This window comes from Tupaia chinensis, unplaced genomic scaffold, assembly GCF_000334495.1.
Source record: "Tupaia chinensis unplaced genomic scaffold, TupChi_1.0 Scaffold000296_1, whole genome shotgun sequence".
In the NCBI taxonomy this organism is placed as follows: Eukaryota; Metazoa; Chordata; class Mammalia; order Scandentia; family Tupaiidae; genus Tupaia; species Tupaia belangeri.
The window spans coordinates 2120588-2146563 of record NW_006159784.1 but is presented as its reverse complement, the minus strand read 5'-3'; the positions used below and the strand labels follow the sequence as shown (position 1 = coordinate 2146563).

At 36.3% G+C, this 25976-nt stretch overlaps 1 protein-coding gene across 1 annotated transcript in view; it reads left to right on the top strand.

The window, feature by feature from the left end:
* The window catches only part of NCKAP5 (NCK associated protein 5), a 732277-nt gene that overhangs the window by 540728 nt on the left and 165573 nt on the right, over positions 1–25976 (top strand). The window lies entirely within an intron of this gene.

The window sequence follows — 25976 nt, the reverse complement described above, 5'->3', positions numbered from 1 at the left end:
GTGTGTGCATACATTGATCTTTTGTTCACATTATGAAATAGTTTGCTATTTAACCAATACAGTGAAAGGAAATATGGACCAAGTAGACTGTTTATCCATACTGATGAATTTGAGAACTTCTGCCTATTTTGTTGTTCTTACAGTATGATCAGATGTATAGCCTATGAGAGGCAGCATAGCATAGCGATTATGAGCACAGAAATTTGACAGTATTAACAGGTCATTTGGTTTAATCTTGGCTCCATTACTTGTATGTGAGTTTGGTCAAGTGTTTGGGGCATGAAAAAATGCAAGCGAGAGGGACCAGCAGTTAGTGTAATGGCTGTCACTGGACTCCCATGTAGTTCACTGCGGTTCAAGTCTTGGACCTAGTGGCTTAAAACTCGCCAGGCGCGTGGGCATGCGTGCCCAAGATCCCAAGACGAGAATGGAAGAGAAGGGATTGCAGTGTGGCCATCCCCCCTGGGGGGTGATGTCTCACTTTCTGTTTCTTTGTCCCTCTCTCTCTGTCTGGCTAGCGCATGTAGCCTGTAGCAAAAACTTCTCAAAATAAACAAGTAAATAAAAAAGAATGCAAGCGAGAGAGTAAGAACATGCAATAGAACTTAAATCGAAAATACATAAAATACACATTTAGATCAAAAATATATTGGATCATTAGGAAAGTCATCGTGCATTTTTGTATAGAAAAACAGAAAAAAAGTCATGGCTTTTCTAACTACCTAATATTTAGTAATAGATATATGTATCAGAATATCAGAATCATAAACCATTTAAAATTGTGAGAAATTTATAATTAAAACTCGGTTAACTTTTAAATTTTTATTACTTTTAATTTAATGGTTGCACATATTTATAACTATAATTTTTACCATGAATATGATATGTAATGGTCTAATTAGAGCAATAAATATATCCATCATCTCAAAACCAGAAAAGTTCATGGAAAATAGTATTATGAACTATGCATAGTATTATGAACTATGCATAGATTTCAGAAGTTTTTTCACCAAAATAAACTCATATTTTAATTTAATTTTTTACATATAAAGTTCCATCATTTAAGTCACCCCTTTAAGTAGAACTATACATTGATTGTAAATTAGAAAAAATGGAGAGGGAAGGCAAAGAGTAGAATAGGCAATTGATAAAAGAGGAAGCACAAAGCTAATAAACTTAGAAAAAGATGCTTCCTCACTGCTAATCCCCAAATTAAAACACAAAATATTGTTTCTTACCTAACAGACGGACATAAAAAAAAAGTTGTAATAATATTAAATATTGTTAGCAGGGAAAAACAAATAATTTCATGGACTGTTGTTGAAAATATATACCTTTTGCTAAAAGTGGATGAATACAGAAGATTTCATGGTAAGCAAAGTAAGCCAGACTATGAAAGACAAACCAGTATATCCCCACTCAATATGTAATGAATGTCTATACTCTGTGGCAGAAATTGAAATATCCAAAAGTATAATAGTAAGGAGGACAAGTATAGATACCAGACACTGTGGCAGAGTAGTGGATGGTGGAGGTTGGGTGAGAGGGGTGCAGGGAAAAAATTCTTACCAGGGACAAGACTGTCAAGTTCTTTGTTGAGATGATGATTATGGCAATACCCTTGCTTGTTATGAAATTGCACAGTGATTTAATGTAAATAACAAATCATAAAATTAAAAAGTATATATAAACATCTTCTAGTGCTGGTAAGATTATAAATAAGTACCACAATTCATGGGCAGCAATTTAGTAGTAAAAGCATCTACCCTTTGACTTAGCAATTCCATATCCTTATTTTCTCTACAAAAGCCATCATTCAAGCACAAAGGGTGATATGTAAGATTCTGTGCACTGTTTGTGATAAAAAATTAGTAGAACATCATAAATCCCCATTAAACCACTGCACTGTACCCATACAGTATTATGCCACAGTTTAAAAGTATGAAGCTAAACTATATTTACTGACCCAGAAAGGTCTTTAAAATTTAAGTGAAAAAATGGAGTCACAAAGCAGTACAGATAACATGATAGAATTTATCTTAAATGCTTTTCACATACAAAATAGTGAATATTACCTATCTATATGAATGCACGGAAAATAGTCTGGAAAAATGTATTCCTTAGATAATAGTGGCTACTTTTAGGGAAGGCAGTAGGATGAGGGGTGCCCTAGTGAGACTTTCTCTTTCTTACAGAGTTTGAATTCTGTCAGTAAGAATGTATTCATATATTACTTATGTTGTTAAAAATGTATCTTTTAAAATAAAAATAAATTTATAATAATACTTGGTCAGGAAACTGTTATTGAGAATAATGGTAGGAAGCTGTTACAAATATTGAAAATAATGTCCAATATGGATACACTGTATGCACAAACACAAGTACTCATATATACTTATAATTCCTGAGATTACATAAAGACTCTTTCTTTTTTTTTTTTTGGAGAGTTTTTTTGCTATAGGGCACGTGTGCTCACCAGAAAGACAGAGAGAGAGAAAGTGAGAAATCACTCCCCAGGGGCAATGGCCACGCCGCAATCTCTTCTCCTCCATTCTCCTCTCAGGATCTTGGGCACAAAGGCACACACGCCCGCCGTGAGTTTAAGCCACCGGGTCCGGGACTCAAACCGTGGTCGACTACATGGGAGTCTAGTGACATAGCCATTACACCAACTGCTGTTCCCATCATAAAGACTCTTGACACAGAAATGTTCTATTTTACAGAAAATTTCATGGTAAATTTTAGTCGTCTGGAACTCAGCATACTAAACTGTCCTCAGTAAATCATCGATCTGGGGGGAGTAAAGGTGGAGAGGAGTAAAGGGGTTTCAAAGGTTGGGGAAATGCTGAGACCAAAGAAACAATACCAGGAGGGGAAGTAATTGAGATCATGTTTTCTCAAAATGTCTCATACAGTCCCAAAGAGCAGAAGCACTTTTAAGTTAATGAAGGGAAAAATAACAACTTAAGCCAGCGAAAATTCTGAATTGGAAAGAGAGGAAACAACAATATAAAACAGGAGATCTAAAGTAAGATATAAGAAATAAAATTGTTATCACTATTTCATTAAATGTAAGGTAGGGAGGGAAATAGGATTTCATAGTGGTCAAAAGTCAAGTCAGAGATTTGTCAGATTAGGTAGGAAAACAGTGCAGTGGTAAGGTGTTTATTAAAACAAACAAACAAACAAACAGCCCCACCAAGTAATAGAGTTAAAGGGGAAAATAAATAGATGAGTAAAGATACCACAAAATGCAAACATAAAGAAAACAAATGTGGAGCCGGGCAATGGCACAGTGGTAACTTAACTGGACCCGTGTGAGAAAGACCCTTGGTTCACTTCCCAGGACTTCCCAGGCATGCTGGGCAAACATACACATGCCCTTGATCCAGGGAAGCTGAGGCTAGGGATGACTTGGCATGAAGATGCTGTTTGGGGTATCTCTCTCTCTATCGCTCTCTATTTATTTTTTTTATGGGGTTATTTTGTGGGGAGAGGTTTTTTTGCTATAGGGCGCGTGTGCTTGCCAGACAGAAACAGAGAGCCAGAAAGTGAGAAATCACTCCCCCGGGGGGATGGCCACGCCGCAATCCCTTCTCCTTTCTCCTCTCAGATTCTTGGGCACGCACATACACATGCCTGGTGTGAGTTTTAAGCCACCGGGTCCAGGACGCAAACTGCGGTGAACTACATGGGAGTCCAGCGACATAGCCATTACACTAACTGCTGGTCCCTCCGCTCTCTTTTATTTTTTTAACTTTATTTATTGCTTTTTAAAAAATTTACATTTAATCACTGTTTATCTTTACAAGCATGCAAGATTGTTTTTCCCAGGAAGAATGCAGTCCATATCAGTAAAGTCAAAGACATTACCACATAGATTATAATCAACAGATACCTTTTCATTTTTGTATCTGTTAAATGCTTCTCTTTCTTTTCCCCCTGATCACCTCCCTCCCCCCCCCACTACTCACCCCCTTCTAAACTGTGTCTAGCATCACAGTTGTCCTGCCTGTCATTATACCCTCCGATCTTTCAGTTTCTGTGAGAGTGAAGACATTTCATATATATTAAGGGGGAGAGGGGCGTGCAATGCCTGTCTTTCATGGACAGTTTGCTTTGCTTTGCTTAACATTAAGTCTTATATATTCATCCACTTTGTATCAAATATCAGGGTCTCATTGTTTTTATGGCCCCAGGTTTTCAATCCATTCATCTGTTCTTAGATTATCTTAGAATCTATTGGATAGATTCTATGGCTTAGCAATTTTGAATGCTGTTGTAATAAACATGGATGTGCAAGTGTTTTTGTTTTTTTGTTTTGCTTTGTTTTTGTTTTTGTTTTCTGATTGTGTTTTTCTATCCTTTGGGTAGATACTCAGGAGTGGAATTACAGGGTCATATGGTAGTCCTATTTGTAGGATTTTGAGGAACCTCCATAGTATTCTCCACAGTGGTTGTACTAATTTACATTCCCACCAACAGGAGGGTTCCTTTTTAGCCTTAGCTTTGCCAGCATTTATTATTCTGTAGTTCTTTAATCTTAACTATTCTGACTTGGATGAAGTGGTATTTCATTGTGGTTTTGATTTACATTTCCCTTATGATAAGAAATGCTGAACATTTTTTCATGTTTTTTTGGCAGTTTATATGTCTTCCTTGGAGAGTTGTCTATTCAGCTCATTAGCACAGCTTTTAATTGGATTGATTTTTTTTTCTCTTTTTTTAAGTATCCTGCTTGAGTTCCCTGTATATTCCAGTTATCAGTCCCTTATCTGAGGCATAGTTTGCAAATATATCCTCCCACTCTGAGGGTTATCTTTTCACTCTGTTGTTTCTCTTGCTGTGCAGAAGCTTTTCAGTATGATGTAGTCCCACTTTTCTATTTTCAAGATTATTATCTGTGTTTGGGAGATTTTATTTAAGAAGTTGATTTTTGTTAATGGTAAGATATAGAGGTCCAGTTTCATTTTTTGTGGGTGGATATTCAATTCTTCCAGCACCATTTGCTGAAGAGGTTTTTCTTTTCCCCACTGGATTGTCTTGTGCCCTTTGTCAAAAATCAGTTGGCTATTATGTTTGAGGCAGGGTTACTTTGGGGTTCTCAATTCTGTTCCATTGGTCTACCTGACTGTTTTTGTGCCAGTACCATGCTGTTCTGATTATCACAGCTTTGTAATGTATTTTGAGGTCAAGAAATGAGATGTTTTCTGCTTTCTTCTTTTTGCACAGTATTGGCAATATAAGGCCTTTTATAATTGCAGACAAATTAGATGATTTATTTTCTATTTATGTGAAGAATATCTGGTAATTTGATTAGAATTGCATCAAATATGTAAATTAATTTGGGTACAATTTCTATTTTGATTATATTAATTCTTCCAACCCAGGAACATGGGATTTTTTCCACTTTTGTGTGTCATTTTTTTATTTCTTTTTTTAGTTTTTCATAGTTTTCTTTGTGGAGATCTTTCACTTCTTTGATTATGTTTACTACTAGGTATCTTACCTTTTTTGTGTGGCTATTGTAAATGGGTTTGCTTTCTTAAAGTCTACATCATTCTGTTCATTGTTGGTGTATAAAAATACTATAGATTCTATATGTAGATTTTGTATCCTTCCACTTTCCTATATTCATTTATTACCTCTAGGAGTATTTTTGGATTTTCTATGTACTTAATAATGTCATATAAAAATAGATATGTTTTCTTCTTTTCATATTCAAATGCCTTTATTTTGTCCAATTGCATTGGCTAAGACTTAAGTACTACTTTGAAAAGGAGTGGAGAAAGTGAGAAGTCTTGTTTTGTTTGAGTTTCTACTAGAAGAGTTTTCAATTTTTCCCCATTCAGTATGATGTTAGCTATGGGCTTGTCATGTATGGCTTTTATTGTGTTGAGAAATGTCCCTTCTTTGCTGACTTTGCTGAGAGTCTTAATAATGAGTGGATGTTGTATTTTATCAAAAGCTTTTTCGGCATCAATTGACATAATCATATGGCTTTTATCTTTCCTTCTGTTAGTGTGATGTATTATATTTCTTGTTTTGTGTATGTTGAACCACTCTGCATCCCTGGAATAAAGCCTAGTTGATCATTGTGTAATCTTTTAATGTGTTGTTGGATATGGTTTCTTAGTACCTTGCTGAAGAATTTTTTCATCTGCATTCATCAGGAATATTGGTCTGTAGTTTCTTTCTTCTTTCTTTCTTTCTTTCTTTCTTTCTTTCTTTCTTTCTTTCTTTCTTTCTTTCTTTCTTCCTTTCTTTCTTCATGCCCAGGTCTGTTTTTGAAATTGGGGCGATGAAGGCTTTATAGGATGAATTTGGGAAGGTTATTTCTTCCTTTTGGATTTTTGGAAATAATCTGAGTAGGAGTGGAGTTAGCCCTTCTTTGAAAGTTTGGAGAATTCAGAAGTAAAACCAGTGGGACCTAGGCTTTTCTTTGATGTGAAACTATTACTGACTCAATCTTATTGTTTGTTATTAGTCTATTCAGGGTTTCAATAGCTTCTTGATTCAATCTTGGTAGATTATACATGTCCAGAAATTTGTCCTTCACATCTAGGTTTTCCTGTTTAATGGTGTAGAATCACTCACAGTATTCTCAGATGATCGTTTGTATTTCTGTTAAGTCTGTTTTAATATTGCATGATTCGTTGCTGGTTTTATATTCTGGTTTCTTGCTCTGTTCTTCTTGATTAGTCTAGCTAATGGCATGTAAATTTTTTCTCAAAGAACCAGCGTTTGGTTTCATTTTTTTCTGTATAGTTCTTTTATTCTTTATTTCATTTATTACTGCTCTAATCTTTATTATTTCTTTTCTCCTGCTATTTTGGGAGGATTATTGTTCTGTTTCCATTTCCCTGAGATGTGTTGTTAGGTTGTCTATTTGCCATTTTGCCATCTTTTTCTTGTGAGTACTAATTGCTATAAGCTTCTCTCTTATGACTGCTCTCACTTCTCCCATAGGTTATAAAAGCTTGTGTGCCCATTATCATTGGTTTCAATGAATCTTTATATTTTAGTCTTAATTTCTTCAGTGGTTGTGAAGTCATTCAGGAGTATGTTGTTTAGTTTTCCGTTCCTTTTACATTTTTGAGAGCCCTTACTGCAGTTTATTTCAAGTTTAATACTAGTGTGATTGAAAGATGCTGTATATATTGGGTCATTTGGAAAGTAATGAGTGTTTTTCTGTACTTTTCAAATGACCCAATAGTTTCTATACCTTTGAATTTGTAAAAGCTTGTTTTGTGTACTATCATGTGGTTGATCTTTGAAAATGTTCCATGTGGGGGTGAGAAGAATGTGTATTTTGTGGTTGTTGGGTGAAATGCTCTACAATGTCTGTCAAGTTCACGTGATTTATGGTTTTACTTAGACCCTGGGTCCCTTTATTTTTTGTCTAGATGACCTATCCAAAGGAGACAGTGGGGTATTGAGATCCCCAATGATTATTGAGTTGTTGTCTATCTCACCCTTAAGATCTAACCATCTTTCTTTCACATGTTAGGCTGCTACAGTGCTGGATGTGTAGATATTTATGAGAGTTATATCTACTTGGTGAAGTAGCCCTTTTAGTGCAGATAGTGTCCTTCTATGTCTCTTTTTATAGTTTTTGTCTTGAAGTCTATTTTGTCTCATATCAATATCATAATTCCAGTTTAGCTTTTGTTTTTGTTTTAGGTTTTAATTTATTTGGTTTCTATTTGAATGGAATATCTTCTTCCCCCCCATTTTACTTCCAGTCTATGTATGTCTTTATCAGTGAAGTATATTTTCTATAAACAGCATATAGAGCAATCCTATTTGTTTTGTTTTGTTGTTTAATCCATTCAGACAGTCTGTGTCTTGTCTTTTCTTTTCTGTGGTGTTGAGAGTGGGAGTACAGCTCTAGTTCTCAGGTATGTTGTTGGTAGAGGACTGTGTCTTCCAATCAGAGGAGGATGTTTGTAGCCACATGTTTGGTTCCTCTCCGAATCTCTCAGGACAAGATGCACCCTGGGCTGGGCTGGAGAAACTTCATTACAGGAAGGAGCACAAGTTGGCACGTGGCCCTAAGAATAATGGAATTGAAAAGTACATCTGGGAGGTCAGGCTATATCAGTGGGAGAGTCATGTCCAGGGTCCTGGTCCAGTCTCTCTGGAGCAGCTCAATCTTCAATCTTACCCAAAACTGCAGGGTCCTAAACTTGCTGGTGGAACTCAGGGAGACACAGACCAGAGTGCAAGGCAGGACAGATCTGAAAGCACACACCTGGGACATAAGGACATGCCCAAGAGAGTCAGGGCTCGAGCCCCAGTCCAGGCCCTCCAGAGCAACTCATTCACCCCACTTCCCTGATCATGCCAGGTACTGTACTCAGGGGGTAGCTCTCTTTATCCCTCTCTCAAGAAAAGACTAAATGAACTTTGGGACCAGCAGTGTAATGGCTATGTTGCTGGACTCCCATGTAGTCGACCGTGGTTCGTGTCCTGGATCCAGTGGCTTAAAAACTCACACCGGGCACATGTGCGTGCGTGCCCAAGATCCCAAGTGGAAAATGAAGGAGAAGGGATTGCGGCGTGGCCATCCCCCCTGGGGGGTGATTTCTCACTTTCTGTCTCTCTGTCTCTCTCTGTCTGTCTGACGAGCGCACATGCCCTATAGCAAAAACCTCTCCAAAAAAAAGAAAAGACTAAATGAACTTTTAAAAATATGGAGGAGTTACAATAAAGTAGAATTTAAAGTTAAAAACCTTAGATAAAAAGAGACATTTGAGTAAAATTACAAATGATAGGTAAATATATGTCATAAAATCATATGCACTGAGTAACATTGCAGTTAAATATACAAAGTGAAAGTTACATTAAGTGAACTTAATAAATATTACTACAGAAAGAGACCTCACAATACAAAGGCAATCATAATCAAGCAATTTTAACTGGTGAATAATAGGTAGGGACATAAATGAATAATATAATCACTAATCTTTATTTAATGTTTTTTTAGAAATCCTACATTGCTTCAATAAGACATATACATTATTTTCATATGTCTATGAAACACAGAAAAATAAGTTTTGTCTGAGGCACACAGAAAACCTTAACAAAATGAAAAGTAGATTATACAGGCCAATTATCTGATAATATGCCAATAAAATTATAAATTTGTATTTAAAAATAAAGGAAAATAAAGTATCTTAATACCTACTATGATATAAAGAAAAATATAGTACAAAGGAAAGTACAGGAGGAAATAACTAACAGTGAAAGCAGAAGTTAATAAATCAAAGACTTATATGTGCATGTGTTACTATATATTTTCTAAAAAAAAAATTTAAATACTAATAAAACAGTTAAATATGTCATTTTACAGTGAACAAAAGTGAAACGCTAATTAATGAGAAAAAAATCGTCACAGATGCAAAAGTGAATAAACGTTTATAAGAGAATAGTGAAGTCTGCTACCAAAAAAAAAATTGAAATAAATTATTGCTTAGCAAGTGGAAATTGTAATGGCTATGTTGCTGGACTCCCATGTAGTCGACCGTGGTTCGTGTCCTGGATCCAGTGGCTTAAAAACTCACACCGGGCACATGTGCGTGCGTGCCCAAGATCCCAAGTGGAAAATGAAGGAGAAGGGATTGCGGCGTGGCCATCCCCCCTGGGGGGTGATTTCTCACTTTCTGTCTCTCTGTCTCTCTCTGTCTGTCTGACGAGCGCACATGCCCTATAGCGAAAACCTCTCCAAAAAAAAGAAAAGACTAAATGAACTTTTAAAAATATGGAGGAGTTACAATAAAGTAGAATTTAAAGTTAAAAACCTTAGATAAAAAGAGACATTTGAGTAAAATTACAAATGATAGGTAAATATATGTCATAAAATCATATGCACTGAGTAACATTGCAGTTAAATATACAAAGTGAAAGTTACATTAAGTGAACTTAATAAATATTACTACAGAAAGAGACCTCACAATACAAAGGCAATCATAATCAAGCAATTTTAACTGGTGAATGATAGGTAGGGACATAAATGAATAATATAATCACTAATCTTTATTTAATGTTTTTTTAGAAATCCTACATTGCTTCAATAAGACATATACATTATTTTCATATGTCTATGAAACACAGAAAAATAAGTTTTGTCTGAGGCACACAGAAAACCTTAACAAAATGAAAAGTAGATTATACAGGCCAATTATCTGATAATATGCCAATAAAATTATAAATTTGTATTTAAAAATAAAGGAAAATAAAGTATCTTAATACCTACTATGATATAAAGAAAAATATAGTACAAAGGAAAGTACAGGAGGAAATAACTAACAGTGAAAGCAGAAGTTAATAAATCAAAGACTTATATGTGCATGTGTTACTATATATTTTCTAAAAAAAAAATTTAAATACTAATAAAACAGTTAAATATGTCATTTTACAGTGAACAAAAGTAAAACGCTAATTAATGAGAAAAAAATCGTCACAGATGCAAAAGTGAATAAACGTTTATAAGAGAATAGTGAAGTCTGCTACCAAAAAAAAAATTGAAATAAATTATTGCTTAGCAAGTGGAAATTGACAAATAAAGTGTACCAAAGAGATTAGAATGTTAATTAAAGCTTTACCGTTGAAGAAGGACCACAGAACGAGCCTACAGCTAAGCTTTAACAACTTTTAGGAAAGCATGTGATACTAACATTATTTAAATTATTTCAGACCATATAAAAGATGAAACCAGCATAGCTCTAAGACAAACACCTAGTAAAAAATACTTCATGTAAAAAAAGTGATAGACAAATATTATTTCTGAATTTAAATGCATACATTCTAAAGAAGGTGTTAGCAAATGGAATCAAGAAATGTCTTTAAAAATACATTATAACTAAATGAGGCAATTTGAGAAATGCCAGTGTGGTTCAATGTCAGGAAACACGTCACCATAAAGCAATAGAACACAACACTTCAACAAATTAAAGTAAGAAAACCATATGGTCTAGACCAAAGATGCTGAGTATGTACTTGAGAGAGTCAACATCTATTCTCAGTAAAACCTCTAAAATAAAATGGGATAGACAGAAACTAGCAAAATATAATAGAAAATATCCTGGCAAAGAAAAACCACAGAAATCATTTCAATTAGATGAGAAAAACTATCTATTTTACTCATTCTATAACTATTCTTAGAAATTATGCCTAGTTGGGGCCAACAGGGGGCATGGTGGTTGAGGTGCTAGATTCCCACATGGTCAATTGCATTTTGAGTCCTGGACCCACTGGTTTGCTTTCTTCTCCCCTCCCCCCTCATTAGTCAAATTAATAATAAAAAATAAATAAATAAATATGTTTAAAAATAAATAACCTCTAATAAAATGTCTCATATGAAAAAAAAGTGGTAAACTGATTGGGTTGAAGGTAAATATAATAAAAATTAATAGCTCTTGGGACCAGCAGTTGGCATAATGGCTGTGTTGCTGGACTCCCATGTAGTCGACCGCAGTTTGAGTCCCGGACCTGGTGGCTTAAACTCATGCCAGGTGCATGTGCGTGTGTGCCCAAGATCCTGAGAGGAGAATGGAGGAAAAGGGACTGTGGCATGGCCATCTCCCTGGGAGCGATTTCTCACTTTCCATCTCTCTGTCTCTCTTTCTAGCAAGCCCATGTGCCCTATAGCAAAAACTTCTCAAAAAGAAAGAAAGAATAGCTCTTAACTCTTTTTTTCAATAAGCACCCAGAAATTAAAATCATAAACTAAGTTCTTTCATAGTAAAGACTAAAAGTACAACCTACTTGGAGATAATTTTTTAATGCATTGAACCACATAATAAAAACTCAAAAGAAAAATTTGGAATTGGATTAAAGTAACAAAGTTTAAAGGACTAAATGCCTGAGAAGAAAATGTCTAATTAATATATGAAAAGAAGAGTCTGGAGAACCTATTTTGCCAGGTATCAGAACATACTATAAAGCTATGGTATATAAAATCAATGTGTTATCGGCACAGTTTTAGACAAGCATTAGGGGAACAAAGTGAAGATTTAGAAATAAATCCTAGTTTAATATGAAAATATAACATATGACAAAGTCAGTGTTTCAATTCTATAGAAAAGCAGTGAATTCGTTGAATGATTATACTTACACTACTAGCTATCTAGAAAAAAGTAAGTGTATAGAACATAGGTATAATTGGTTATCTTGTACCATATAAAAATCAATTTGTAGGTACACAGGTTAAAGATTCAAATGTATATAAAATAATGGAAATTACAAAATAAAACAAGAGAGCACATATAAAACTGAATAAAGAAAATGCAGAGGCTATAAAAGAAAGGCAAACACATTTGATCTATATAAATCAAAGAGTTTGGGACCAGCAGATGGCATAATGGTTACATTGCTGGACTCCCACATAGTTGACTGTGGTTTGATTCCCAGACCCCGCAGCTTAAAACTCATGCCGGGTGTATGTGTGCATCCAAAATCCGAGAGGAGAATGGAGGAGAAGGGATTGCAGTGCAACCATCCCCCCCAGAGGTGATTCTTGTTTTTTGTCTCTCTGTCTCTCTAAGCACATGTACCCTATGGCAAAAAATACTCTCTTTTAATACTCTGAAGTGGGGAGATAATAATAATTATTACTATAATGGATATCATGGAAAGGAAATTCTAGATATGTGAAGTGTTACACTTTTTGGAAACGCAGCTGACAGTAACTCTTAAAATTAAGACCATTTATTCTCTTTGTAAAGCCAAGCCTTCTCCGAGGACTCTGTCTTAGAAATGAAAGTATTAGCCCAGAAGAAGAAAACAGGACAGAAGAGGAAGCAGAAGTAGATCAGAGAGTTCAGTAGATTTTTAGAAGCGGGAAAGTGGATAGACTAGTAGAATTAATGAAGCTATAACCTAAGAATTGGCACTGGGCAAGTAGCAAAGAAAAGCACATTTCCCTGTAGAACCCATAAAGGAGACCACTTTGAGCTCTTAGGTCCACAGAATGAGGCGGGTATGCATTCTGTATGTGGAATTGCTTGTCCATCTAGAGTCACTTCTCCCACCACCACTCACAGCAATACACAAAGAAGTGGACAGTTAGTCCTGTGAAGAACCTGACCCTGGAGATACCGTTTTAGCTGAAGTCTGGAGTGAATAGCAGGCTGAAAAGACGGAGTTAAGTGTAAGTCTTCACAATGCACTGCAGGGGCCCCATCCCCACCTCCACTTCTGTCCAGATGCCAGAACATCACCATACAGATGTACCCAACCCTGGTCTCAGACCATGCTGGGGCTGGAGAATTCATTGCAGGAGTAAGTTATTCAGCAATTTCAGAGAGTTGGAGGTTCTTCCGATGGGAAGATTAGCTCACCACTCACTAAAGCCCAGCTGGGGACAAGCTCTGCCCAGGCACAGGCCCATCGCACCAGATTTTCAAAATGCATTCTCGTCTAGGATGGAGCGTTAGTGATAACAAGACACTGAAGAATAAATTCAAAATTGGTCAACACCAAAACCAACAAATAAAAAAAAAAAAAGATGGATCTAGAAATAACACAGTGAGCAGAAGAAAGTTGAAAAGGAAAACTATGAGATAGAATAATAAAACGCTAATATGAAAAGAGATCAGAGAAAATATGATTCTTGGAAATTAAATTTGGTCAGCATATGGTGACCAAAATAAAAGACTCAGTGGAAGGGCTGGAAAGTAAATGGGTAATTTCCTAGAAGGCTGAAACAATGTTAGGGTGGAAAAATTAGAGCTCAGAAATCAGGAAACTAGAGGATCAATGCAGAAAGAATAATAGGGATCCTACAAACCACAGGGTGCCAACAGGTGGCATGGTGGTTAAAGCACTGCATCCCACATGGTCAACTCTATGGTTCAAGTCTGGACCTGGCAGCCTAAAAATGACACCTGGCACAAGAGCTTGTGTATTTAAAGTCCTGAGAGGAGAATGAAGGAGACGAGACTGGCATGCCCATCTCCATTGGGAGGTGATTTCTCACTTTCCCTCTCTTTTTGTCTCCTTCTGATGAGTGCATGAACCCTAATGGGGGAAAACACACACAGAAAAAATTACAAAATAAGGTAATTTCCAGGCAAGAAAGAATAGACTAACAACAATTTCCAGGTTATAAAGATTCAAAAAAAGAAAAAAATAACCACCTGCATCCTCTTTCACAGGATACTCCCTCAGGGTGTGTGTGCTTTAACAAACTAAGTGAAAAAAATAACAAGATTCTGCAATAAAGGATTTGACACAGAATTATGATGAAGGACTGTCCCGTGAATAAGATGCTGTGCAGCCTATGTTGGGAGCACATAGCACAGACAGGCTTGTGGAGGCTGGAAGAGGCAGGGAGAGGAATCTTAAAAAAGACAAAAAGAGGGGAATGTCATGTCTAAGAATATGAAACATTACCAGTGGGCATTTGAAAAGATAGGAAAAAATAGGTTTTGGGGGGATAAAAAAATTTAAAAGATAGAACAAGTCCTAGGAATATTAGAGATTGTTCATTAAAGAAGCTGTAGAATGCATTATGTGAGTATCTGTGTAATAATTGGTCATAATGGTAAGCATTGTATTGACTTAAACAGCAGTTGTGGATTCCTGCATTGGGGAAGAGGAGGCAGAAATGAAGGCAGATGGTGGGAGGGGTTAGTCTTTATTTACCGTGGTGGGAAGTCAATGGATGATGTCTGAAGTTGGTAAATTAAGGAATAAAAGTAAAATTTGTTACCAAAGCATTGTTCGAGAGACACTCTATTATGATAATTAAGAGTACATCTGCTGAGGTTCACGCCATTGTCTGGTGGTTAAGGGAGCCAGGTGACGCGTGGAAGACTGCAGTTCCAGCCCCTGAAGCTTGAAAAACACACCAGCATATGTGTATACACAACCCAAATCCCAACAGAGTGAAAAATGAAGAAATTGTGGCATAACCATGCTTCATTGACAGGCGGTTTCTAACTCTGTCTCTCTCTGGTGAGCGTATGTGCCCGCTGGCAACTAAAAACAACAACAAAAAAAGTACAGCTTCTTAGATTTGTATCCTGGTTCTGCAACTCTTTTGTTCTGTGACCTCCAAGTTTCTTAGGGTTTCTGTAAAATAAGAAATGACTTAATAAATGTATCTTTTTTTATTTTTTGAGAGGATTTTGCTATAGGGCACATGCGCTCGCCAGACAGACTGAGAGAGACATAGAGACAGAAAGCGAGAAATCACCCCCCAGGGGGGGATGGTCACGCCGCAATCCCTTCTCCTCCATTCTCCTCTCGGGATCTTGGGCACGCATGCACATGCGCTTGGCGTGAGTTTAAGCCACCGGATCTGGGACTCGAACCACGGTTGACTACGTGGGAGTCCAGTGACATAGCCATTATGCTAACTGCTGGTCCTTAAATGCATCTTTTTTGAAAAGTATCTGATAGGCACTAATTACTTCATGAGTTTCAGTTATAATGATTTTTTCAAAAGCTAGAGCCAGATACGAGGGGAAAATTCTGTAGTAGGAAGTAAGCTCACAAGACAGAGAAGAATGGGTTGAGAGACTTCGATTTTTATCTCAATTATTTTTTGACTTATTATTAAACCATTTAGTTGTATTTAACTTTTAAACTTTTATATATTTTACTTGGATAAAATAAAATTAATTGACATAAAATTAACCAGAAGTTAAAGATTAAAAAGAAAATATAATAGTGCTATGATGAATATCATTTGAATGAAAATTGGAAAAAAGAAACATTTATCAATCCATTAAAGCAGGAAACTGAAAAAAATCTACACAGACTTCACCAACAAAGAAGGAAACTCAACAGTCCCTATCTAAGGGGGAAAGAGGAATATAAATGCAGATAAATGGCACTAGGAATTAGAGAACATTGTGAAGTAGAGATAAGCAGAGCTTTATGCCAGTAAGGCTGCCTAATGATCTAAGGAAGATAAAAAACAAAAATTACCTCCAAAAGAAGTAGGAACCCTTGGCCAACCAGAGATCAGAGAAGACACTGAAAGGGCTGAGATCTACTCTCAACTAAAGCACCTGACAGCTTCACAGGAGGGGACTGTGTTATCTTTTTGACTCTGATCATTTTTATGGTTCATTTTTTAGTTTACTCATTTCTTCCATGAGCAAGAGAGGCAGAGACATGGGCATCTATGTCCAACGGTCTTGACACCATGGTCTGCCCCTAGTCAGCTTTGGATCATAGACGTGCACATTTCCTGGATATTAGGAGCTCCCGGATGTGAACCTGCAGCCTTCCCACACGGATCAGCCTTGCAGCACCTCGTACTTTACCGCCATGCCACTACCATCCAGCCACAATTTTTTTCTAAACCATTTAAAATCATTAAAAGTTTCCCAACTCATTCAGAAGGGCTAGCCTATCCCAGATATTTAAATTGGAAAAGAGGCTAAAGAAAATACAGAGCATAAATGTCTCACTATGCTCTGTATTCTTAATCCAACTTTGAGCTTTTATTCTAAGTCCTGTTTCTGTGAACAACAGAACTGTCACCAAAACAAGATGGGCCTGACTACACTTTCAACAGCAGATAACACCTCAGAGAATCCCCAAGTTTTCTTGCTTCTGATCTGGAAGGTGAAGCTGTCTTCTTGTATCTGTGTCTGATGGAATGAACCACACAGCAAAATTCAGACCGAAGCAGGACATATAGTAGTCTTTCCCCAGAATTTGGATTAAGTTGCCCATTACTGCCGTTGAGGTTCTCTTTCTCCATTTCTCCCTATGCCTGTTCCCTGTGGCTCTCACTGTGATAGCAAACAATTACTTTCTTGGAAAGGATTATTTATAGCCTAATAGATACATAGGAAAGACAATGAGCATCTCTGACCACAGGGGATGGGGAGGGGTGAGGAGTATGCCAGTCTCTCATTAATCTATAGAATTCTGTCACATGTTCCAAAAGTTAAAAACAAAATGAAACAAAAAACACTAAAATGAAACAAAATGACTTGACTGTTTTTCCCTTAAGGAACTGCCATGATACCTTTAGAAACCTGATGTCACTTTCTTTTTTGCTCTTTTCAAATTCTGTGGTCTCTGACTTTGTTTCAGATTTACAGTTTTTTTCTTTTTCTTTCTTTCTTTCAAATTGGAACTTGAGTGAGTAAAAGGCTTACCCTTCTCTGTAAATTACAAGGCAGTTCTGGGAACAGGTGGGACTGATGTTGAGAACGCTTAGTAATTAAGGAAGGCTAAGTAATTTTGACACATTAAGGAACTGGGATGAAGGATTCCAGCCCCGTGGCTGCTGAGCGTTCTCCTTTCTTCCTACTCTGCAGTTCTTAGAAAGGTCAATGAATTGTTTTTTTAAAAATATCCAGTGATATATTAACAGTTATTACAAATTATTTTCAAGCAAAGTTTGTTCCAGTGGTAAAAGAAAGGTCAAACTGTAATGATTCCATTAAGGTAATCCTCTATATTAAAAAATAAAGGAAACAAGTTGTACAATCATCTCAAGAATTAGAAATGACGCTTCATGTTAACGTATAGAAGCATTTATATTAAAATAATAAATACCAATATATTTTGTCAATTGCTATTATTTAATATCGACTGGTCATTGCAATAAGAAAAATAAATAAGTGGCATATAAGGGTCTTTAAAAGTTTCTGAAAGCCGTATATGATGAGAAAACTGCACAGATAGCAAAAATGTGCACAGATGTAAACCTGTGTTTTTATTCTATTTTTAAAAATATGTTTTATTATTATTGTAATCTTGTTTATATTATATTGAATCACATATAACTTTACAGTATATTACATTTCTTTTTACAGAAGGAATGCCATTCATTTCAGTCAATACAAAGACATTAAAATCCCCATCATTATCATCAAAGAGCTTTTCATTTTTTTCCAGATTATTATTATTATTCCAATTATTTTTTAAACATTCAATCACTATTCCATTTTTGAAGTCCCACATATATTGGAAATGAAGACACATAGCTGCACTTATTTCTTGGTAGTGTACTATAAAAAATACAAGGATATTACTGGGAAAATTTCACAAATAAGAAAATTGTTTAATATGTCATTTTAAAATATCTTTTAAGCCACATCATGTTTATATACTAGCAATGATGAATTAGAAAATGTTATGGGGGAGGGACCAGCAGATGGCTTAATAATTAGGTCACTGGGCTCCCACGTAGTCAACTGTGGTTCAAGTCCCGGATCCAGTGGCTTAAAACTCATGCCTGGTGTTTGTGCATGTGTGCCTAAAATCCTGAGAGGCAATGGAGGAGAAGGGATTGTGGCATGGCCATACCCCCTGTGAGGTGATTTTTTTTTTCTGGCTTTCTGTCTCTCCAGCAAGTAAGCATGACCTATATCAAAAATCTACCTAAAAAAGAAAATGTAATGGTAGTAAAAGCATTAATGATAACAATAAATGCTTTGAAATTCCTATAAATAAACCCACTGAGAGTTCTATAAGTAGCATGTGAGGCAAACTAACATTTTATTGGCAGTAATACACAAGTGCTATGGAATGATACAGTGTCTGTGGATAGGAAGACTCAAAAATGTAATGATAGCAATATTGATTCCCAAAATTGAAAGAACATTTAAATTTTGCTAAGCTATTTAAAAAGGCAGGAAGTGGAACAAATTTTTTGATGAAAATTATGGAGGGGATTTTCCTACAAATTTTCTTTCAAATTACAGTGTAAAGCTATAACATAACTAAGGCAGTATGGTATTGTTCCAAAAGCAGAAATGTAGATGAACAATACAAGATATTTCCAGAAACAATGCTTAAATGAAAGCCTTATTTATGATAGAGGTATTATTTTAAATCAATAGATAAAATAACAGGTATTTTATCAATGTTGTTCCAAAAAATAGTTTCCATTTTCACAGCATAAGCAAACATAAATTTCAGTGGCATTAATGTATTGAATATTAAAATATACTGGAGAATGGTCATAATCTTTTGATGGGTAAGGTGTTCTTAAGTAAGACACAAACTCTAGAAGCCATAAAGGAAAAGATTAATATAGTTAAATGCAAAACCAAACTAATGAACTAAAGAAATAAAACCCTTATTTCAAGGAGCCAGCAGATGACATGGTATTTAAAGGTTTTGGACTCCCATATGGCTGACCACAGTTCAAGTCTCAGACCTGGTGGCTTGCTTTCTCACTTTCTTTCTCTCTCTGTTTCTCTTTATATCTCTCACTGTTGTCAAATTGAAAATAATAATGATGATGATAAATAAAATTAAATAAATAATTGTTTTAAAAAACTCTATTACAGAAGACATGGTGAATAAAGTTAAAAGACAAAACAAAGACAGAAATTGCAATATTAATATCCATACTGTAAAAAGAGCCTCTAGAAATCAATAAGGGCAAACAACTCAAAAGAAAAATGATAAAAAATTATGTAGAAGCAATCTGCAGGAAAAGAAAAATAGCACATATCCAGTAAACAGTTAAACGTATCAGTAATAGTCAAAAAAAAAATGAAGATAAAAAGATATCACATTAGATTATTGATTAAAAATGTATTTAAAGCTATACTTATATTTGAATTTGATGAATAAATCATATAGTTTTTTGAGGAAAAACCATTTGATTCTTTATAACAAAAATTTAAGTGTGTATGGTCTCTGCCCTAGAGCTTACAGTCCTTGCTATCTCTTCTACAAAAATTCTTGCACACATGTACATAAGTAGTAGGATATTTATTAAAACACTGCTTATAAGACCAAAGAATTAGAAATAATCAAGATATTCCTTGATGTGTAAAAGAATATATTAAGAGTGGTTTTGCTGGGAACCAGCAGGTAGCGTAATGGCTATGTCGCTGGACTCCCATGTAGTCGACCGCGGTTCACATCCCGGACCCGGTGGCTTAAAACTCACACCGGGTGCATGTGCATGCGTGCCCAAGATCCCGAGAGGAGAATGGAGGAGAAGGGATTGCGGTGTGACCATCCCCCCTGGGGGTGATTTCTCGCTTCCTGTCTCTATGTCTCTCTCTGTCTGTCTGGCGAGCGCACGCGCCCTATAGTGAAAATCTCTCCAAAAAAAAAAAAAAGACTGGTTTTGCCATGTGATAGAACACCATGCAATGGGAAAAATGGGTGAGACTGTAATACATATACTGACATGGGAATAAATCAAGCTCATTCTATTCTGTAACAGAAGCAAGTTGAAGAACAAGATGCATAGTATTGCACCATCCATTTATGTTTTTCAAAAATGTGTCAGTACAGGGAATCTTCAAAAAGTTCAGGAAAAATGAGATTTATGAAAAATCTATGCATGAATTTCAAAGAATTTTGCACCAAAAAACTCATACTTTAATTCCATCTTCAATGAACTATTTTTACATTATTTTTCTTTATGCCAGAGGGTACATGTACATGCATGCAAAAGCAAGAGAGAAAGAGAGAGAGAGAGAGAGAACTTCCCCTCCTCCATTGGGTCTGTTCATATTACAGTCCATTTTCCTCCAAATTTCCATCACATCAGGATCCTGGACATGCAGGTGAGCCCAGCACTTTTTTTTTTCTCCATGGCTAAATCTCCAGCACTGGTTGACCACATAGGATCCAGCTTACTTGTTTTGTGCCTAACTTCTGCCTATGGGGCTTTTTAAAGTTCCCTAGTGTGCATATTAGTAAATTGTAGGGGCAGGAAGTGTTCTGGAAGAATCCATACTAAATATAAATAATGATTACTCCTAGGGGAAAAAACAAAGACTGATGGGGTGTTGATGGAGACAGTAGACATTGTTTAAAAAAAAAAAAAGAAAAGAAAAGAAAAATTGAGAGGCCTGCAGGTTAGTGGTTAAGGGTGCTGGACTCCAGACTCCCACATAGCTGACTGCAGTTTCAGTCCCAAACTTGGTGGCTTGCTTTTTCACTTCTCTCTCTCTCTCTCACTCTTTCTTTCTCAAAAATTTCAAATAACTAAATAAACTTAAATAAAATAGTTATTTTTTAAAAATTGCTTTAGTTTATACACATCTAGGTTATTTGAAATTTTCTTATAGTACTTACACCCAGTCAGAATGGCGAAGATTAAAGTGCTAGAAGGGGTGTGGTGAAAGAGGAACACTCCTACATTGTTGCTGGGAATGTAAATTGGTTCAGCCACTGTGGAGAACAATATGGAGTTTCCTCAAAGACTACCATATGATCTGGCAATTCCACTGCTAGGTATCTACCCAAAGGACAGGAGAACACTCAGTCAGAAAAGCATTTGTACAACTATATTTATTGCAACATTATTCACAATTGCTAAGACATGGAACCAACTCAAATGTCCACAAACAGATGAATGAATTGAAAAAGAGTGGCACATACACTCCATGGAATACTATTTAGACACAAAAAAAGAACAAGGCCCTGGAATTTGATAGAAAGTGGACAAATATGGAAGATCTATTGCTGAGTGAAGCAAGCCAGGCTATGAAAGAGAGACATTATGTTTCTCCACTTAACATACACAGACTCTCTGTCCACACTTATGGTAGAGACTGAAAGTCTGGAGAACATAAAAGCATTAAAAATTGGGACCAGCAGTTAGCGTAATGGCTTTGTTGCTGGACTCCCCTATAGTTGACCGCGGTTCACATCCTGGACCCGGTGGCTTAAAATTCACACTGGGCGCGCGTGCATGAGTGCCCAAGATCCCGAGAGGAGAATGGAGGAGAAGGGATTGCGGCATGGCTATCCCCCCTTGGGGGGTGATTTCTTGTTTTTTGTCTCTCTGTCTCTCTCTGTCTGGCGAGCGCATGTGCCCTATAGCAAAAACCTCTTCAAAAAAAAAAAAAATTGCCATGGACGCTATAGACAAAGTGGAAGAAAAGTGTGGGAAGGAAAGAGCATAGGAAAGGAAAACCGGGATAAAAATAGAGATATAAGACATTTGTGGGACACAGACATGGTTTATTATCTGTTGATTAGGACATGTATAGTATTCTCAACTGGAATGTGCTGAGGTGTATATCATGCTTGGCAAAATCTCTTTAAAATCTAAATGATATAGCAATTGAATGTATAAACCATCATCATCATCATCATAAAGAAACCTTAAGTAAAAATTTGTTACCATGGAAATAAATAAAGTAAAAAAAAAAAAAAAAAAAAAAAAAAAAAAAAAAAAAAAAAAAAAAAAAAAAAAAAAAAAAAAAAAAAAAAAAAAAGAATATTTATGTAAGTCCAGCCCCATAACATAATGGTTAAGTGCTATCCATTGAAAACTAGATTCTATATAGCTGACTGCAATTGGAATTTCAATCCTGGTGGCTTAAAAAGCATGTTGGGTGCACGCGTATGCAAACCCCAAATCCTAATGAGATGTAGAAGTGGAGGAAAAAAAGATTCCAGCATCACCACTCCTACTGAGGGATTCTTTCTCTCTCTTTCTTTCTTCCTTTCTTTTTCTTTCTTTCTTTCTTTCTTCCTTTCTTTTCCTTTCTTTCCTTCTTTCTTCCTTTCTTTTTCTTTCTTTCTTTCTTTCTTTCTTTCTTTCTTTCTTTCTTCTTTCTTTCTTTCTTTCTTTCTTTCTTTTTCTTTCTTTCTTTCTTTCTTTCTTTCTTTCTTTCTTTCTTTCTTTCTTTCTTTCTTTCTCTTTCTTTCTGTCTCTCTGGTGAGCATAGGTTCCCTGTGGTAATATGCATAGATACATGCATAAAGATTTTTTAAATTATTCTTAAAAAATCTCTTTTTTTGCCATATGTTATGTACACTCGTGAAAGAGAGATAGTGAGAAAGTAGGAAATCACCTCCCAGGGGAGATAACCATGCCACAATCCCTTCCCCTCCAGTCTCCTTGGGATTTGGGGCATATATGCACACGTGCCCAGAGTGGTTTTCAGGCTGCTGAGTCCGGGAATTGAACCATGGCTGGCTATATGGGAGTCCATGCCTTAACCATTATTCCAATACTTTCATAAATTATTTATATATTTTTAAAATTGAAAGACCATTAAATTCCACTGACCCCAATACTTTCATAAAATATGTATATAATATTTTTAAAACTGAAAGACCATTAAATGCCACTGGTCCTCTTCATATTGTTTTGAAAATAGTGCACTTTGTTTTTCTAACACTTAAGAATTTCAGTAAGTGATTGGTCAGATAGATGGTGAATATGGGTTCTTGATGGGTTCAGTGAGAGACAGTTGCTTTTTTTTCTTTTTCTTTTTATGATGTCTTCATCCGGGAACAATATTTATGACATTCAAGTACTTAATAGATAAGAAAAATGGGCTCATCTCTGCTAGTATCCCTGTGGTGTGATTTGATGAGTAACTCATGCCCCCAAAATATCTCTTTGGTTGATGGTCAATCTCATTCTTCCTTGGTCCTTCGTTCTCTGGGTTAAGAGGCTACTCACCTAAGTTCCTGTCAGCACTGCAAGGGAGAAACTTGTAAGCCATTATCTGTTCTTAATACCATAGCATAATTACCAGAAGCACCAGTCGGCCAATTTAGTACTCCCAGCCTCCTTTTATCATCTCTACAAGTTAAAATAAAGTAATTGGGAGACCTACTTATAGGAACTTTTTGTGTATATTTTTATTTCTGTGCATCTTGTTAAAGATAATTTTTAAAAACCGGAAAGGATACTATGAGAATGGATTTTTCAATAAGGTCTTGGGAATGGGTAAGGGAAGCCAAATGGAAGTAAAACAAACAAACAAACAAACAACAACAAAAAAACAGGTGTTATATTGAGTCATCGGAAAAGTCATGGCATATTTTTCTGTTTTTCTATGCAAAAATGTGTACTGACTTTTCCAACGACCTAAGAAATGTCCTTCTATTTCAGTTTGGACAAAAAAAGATAAAGCTAGTTCATATAAGAAGAGCAGAAAGCCTGGGTTTCATTAGTTGTGTTTTGGACTGTGGCAGGAAGTCTGAAAATATGGCCAGAACACCAGATAGAGTGAATAGATCCTCTTATGTGTATATCATTCTCAAGGCAAACCCAGTGATATGTATATATCCTGTGGAAACTAGAAGAGAGGGCTGTGAACAGTTTCTCAAGATCAGTGGTTCTCAGTTGTGAGTTGCCTGTCACACAGTAAATGCCCAGTCTCTGTTGCAGATTGTAAATGTTTTTGTAATGTACCTCTACTCTGTCTCCACCATAATTCAGGTACCAATGACATTACCACCATCACAAGGGCTTCTGCTCATGCATAAGAAGTAGCCTGTCTTCCCCCTGATTTGTGTATCAGTGCTTCTGTGGATACACTTTAAGTTTCTTTCTTTCTCAACCCTTTCTTTTGCCTGTTGTTTTGCACATTACTCAGCACCCACTGCTGTATGGATAGCTTTTACAAAGGGTTTGTTGAGCTGGGCTGGACTGAAGTCTGCCTTCAACTACCATGGAAGCTCTCACTTTCTATTATTTTATTCCTTGATGCTATTAATGCTGATTATCTTCACCTGCCTGTTATAAAATTTTCCACAAGCCCTGCTTATAGGCTCTTAAGCCTCATTAATGTGGTCTCAAAAACCAGAGTTTCCGAGTAGGGCTGGTACTGTTGCCTGGAAGAGGATATTTGAGGTCTACAGTTGGTCCATGCAATGCTTGGGAAGCACTACTGACATTTAATGGGCTAGAGGCAAGGATTTCAGGCCTAGTCCCTATGCCCAAATGTTCTGCACCTCACTGCCTCGAGGTCCCACCAGACTTTTTTGTATGTCAGTCATAGGTTGAGCAGAAAATCTTAGATTATTTTGCACAGAAACCAAAACTTTTTGGCATGGTGTTAATATAAGCTGAACTTTAGGGACTAGCAAATGCAGTGATGATATCGCTGAACTCCCATGTGGTTGACTGCAGTTCGAGTCCCAGACCCAGTGGCTTAAAACTCCCACCAAGCACATGTACATGTGTGCCCAAAATCCCAAGAGGAGAACCAAGGAGAAAGAATTGCAGTGTGGCCATCCACTCAGCAGGCAATTTCTCACTTTCTGTCTCTCTCCATCTCTCTGGCAAGCATAAGGGCCCTACAGCAAAAAAATCTCTCTTTTAAAAAAAATACACACACACACACACACACACACACACACATAAAAGCTAAATTTTCTGAGAATTTTCCAAGCCTAGAATTGAACTTTGTTTATATTACCATATTGGAAATTATATTACCTGTAGAAATTATAATATTGTCTCAGTGATGGCAGGCAGGTTGCATGGTGGTTAAGGACACTGGATTCCCACATGGCTGAATGTGGTTCAAGTCCCAGACCTGGCAACTTGCTCTCTCCCTTTCACCCCCTCTCTCTCACTTTGTCTCTCTGGTCAAATTAAATAAATAATAAAGTTAAAAAAAAAGTAATTCTTAAAAAAAAATCACCTCAGCATAGTACATTATTGTTTATAATAGTACTCACTGTATTTGAGTTGCTGGCACAAGAAATGAATCTGTATTTATGATATATTTGCATTAATTCCACCATGCAAGCTACTGACCACCTCATCATGCCCTGAAGGAGAATATTGCCTGAGCATTTTCATGTTGAAAAGCATACTGATGTATTATAAGTTATGCATGTTTTTCCTTTTGTGTGAGTTCATGAAAAATTACATTTTTTGAGAGTTTTTTTTTGCTATAGGACATGCGTGCATGCCAGAAAGACAGAAACAGAGAGACAGAAAGCAAGAAATCACCCTCCAGGGGGAATGACCATGCCGCAGTCCCTTCTCCTCCATTCTCCTCTCAATATCTTGAGCAAGCACACACACGCGCCCTGCATGAGTTTAAGCCACTGGGTTCAGGACTCAGACTGCAGTCGACTACATGGGAGTCCCAAAAATTATAGTGTTTGAAACTAATATATATAGGTGTGTCGAAGGTTCCCAAGACCACCACTGTATTTTGTGATTTGCTAAGAAGATCACAATACTTAGAATATGATGTGTGTGTATATATATATATATATATATATATGTATATATATATATAAAATATATACATATATACATA